Raw genomic sequence first — 2,759 nt, forward strand, 5'->3', positions numbered from 1 at the left:
AAGGATGGAGGTATCTTGACGGACGAACGTGAGGTGATTGAAAGGTGGAAGCAGCACTACGATGAACACCTAAACGGCGCAGAGGAGGAAGATCAAGACAGCAGGAGGAATGGCTTCATCAGTACGGCGGATGAGGGAGACGTGCCAACTCCCACAATAGATGAAGTTAAGGATGCTATCAAACAGCTCAAGAACAACAAAGCAGCTGAAAAGGATGGTATTGGAGCGGAACTTATTAAAATGGGCCCGGACAGGTTGGCCACTTGTCTGCACCGATTGATAGCCAGGATCTGGGATACAGAACAGCTACCGGAGGAGTGGAAGGAGGGAATAATATACCCAATATACAAAAAGGGTGACAAGTTAGAATGTGAGAACTATCGAGCGATCACCATTCTTAATGCAGCCTATAAAGTGCTTTCCCAGATCATCTTCCGCCGTCTATCGCCACTGGCAAGCAGATTTGTTGGAAGTTATCAAGCCGGATTTGTGGACGGGCGATCGACGACAGACCAAACCGTTATGTTGCGGCAGATCCTCCAAAAGTGTCGCGAATATCAAGTCCCTACGCACCACCTATTCATCGATTTCAAAGTGGCCTATGATACCATCGACCGCGAAGAGCTATGGAAGATTATGGACGAGAACGGTTTTCCCGGGAAACTAGACTGATCAAAGCAACGATGGATAGTGTACAGTGCTGTGTGAAGATATCGGGTGCTTTATCGGACCCGTTTGAAACACGCAAAGGACTTCGACAAGGCGATGGTCTTTCCTGCCTCCTGTTCAATATTGCGCTAGAAGGTGTTATGAAACGGGCGGGCTTCAACATGCGGGGCACGATCTTCAATGAATCCAGCCAGTTCATTTGTTTCGCTGACGACGTGGACATTGTCGGAAGAACGTTCCAGGTGGTTGCTGAACAGTATACCAGGCTGAAACGTGAAGCAGATCGGGTTGGATTGAAGGTAAATACGTCGAAGACGAAATATTTGCTGGCTGGAGGAACCGAGCGCGATAGAGCTCGCATAGGCAGACGCGTGACGATCGTGCTTACTATGGACTTCACAAGACCTTGCGGTCTGGTAAACTTCGTTTCCGTACTAAGTGTACCATGTACAAGACGCTAATAAGACCGGTAGTCCTCTACGGGCATGAGACGTGGACAATGCTCGAAGAGGACCTGCAAGCGCTAGTAGTTTTTGAACGACGTGTGCTTCGGACGATCTTCGGCGGAGTATGTGAAAACGGCGTATGGAGGAGAAGAATGAACCACGAGCTTGCGCAACTCTACGGTGAACCCAGTATCACGAAAGTCGCCAAAGCTGGAAGGGTACGATGGGCGGGACACGTTGTGAAAATGCCGGACAACAATCCCGCAAAAATGGTGTTCAACTCAAATCCGGCCGGTACAAGACGAAGGGGAGCGCAACGAGCTAGGTGGTTTGACCAAGTGGAGCAGGATCTTGGAAGTGTGGGGCGATCGAGTAATTGGAGGTTAGCAGCCATGGACCTAGTTAGTTGGCGTAACATTGTGACGCAGGTCATGTCTTGAAGGACGTAGAGCCAGCAAAAGTAAGTAAGTGAGGATTCTAATTTCTGTAACGACAAATAACAATTAAGATGTACATAATCTGACAAATATTGTTGTAATATGGGATTATCATATAAATGACATGACAGAGTACAACAACGACATTTAACAAAACTTAAATACACTTAGTTTCGATGAATAGTTACGCAATGATTGATTGACTGTTTTACTACTTGTTTCGCTACATAAGTTGATGTTTTTAATTTAACATCTCTCATGTTGCTGTTCTAAGTTTATTTTTCAAATTTATTAAATTTGATCAGTAGTTTTTTTATATTTTTATTCCAAATATTGTTTTTTCCTTACACATATATTTTTATATGTTAAAAAAAACTATTTCAATATTGAATCACTTTGCTCGTAGGCTCTAAAATAATCAATAGAATTGTTTTACCTACGGATTCATTACCGGGTACCCCCGTTGGTTTGACCACATTTAATCTGAACACTTTTTAATCTGTACCCCGCTAATTTGCACATCGTTCAGATTAAAAATGGTTCAAACGTCATTTAGCTAATGGTGCATTTTCGCACAAATTATTAGGTGGTACAGTCCTAGACCATTGTATGAGGGTTGCCTCCTTCCCGTCCGCCACCAAAGTCAGATATTTGGGACTAGCCTCTAACTCTTAGACAAGATTGATGCAATAATCGAGAGCTGTCCTGGCGACGTCCTTGTAAAAGCTAGGGAATGGGAAAGGATGATTGATTGAACACCTGGTGCAGAGAACTCTACGACCTCTCATAGGTGTTACGGGATGTTGTGGAATGTTGATGGAAAGGGTAGTTCCATAGGATACGTTCGGTAGACGTTAGTTGAAGCTAAATACATTTAGAATTAATTAAAATTGAAACAGGCATGTTTAAAATTACCAAGAGGAATACTTCAATTTGTACAAGAATCAAAATAAATATTTGATTTCTAGAATCAATAAGAATATCGTTAACCATAATAACTATTTTTAACTAACCAAATCTTTCAAAATCTATAATATTGTAATCATTTCAAACAGAAATCAAAAAAAATAAAGACAACAAGCATTATTGTTGTTTCAATGCGAACAGTTTTTCATCCGTGTAGAACCGTGTTAAAATGTTCATCTCAATTCTTGATAGCCCGGTTTAAGCATGGAATGTGTGATACCGAAGAAAAACAGTAGAACTA

The sequence above is a fragment of the Aedes aegypti genome, chromosome 2 (assembly GCF_002204515.2).
Source record: "Aedes aegypti strain LVP_AGWG chromosome 2, AaegL5.0 Primary Assembly, whole genome shotgun sequence".
NCBI classification, from domain to species: Eukaryota; Metazoa; Arthropoda; class Insecta; order Diptera; family Culicidae; genus Aedes; species Aedes aegypti.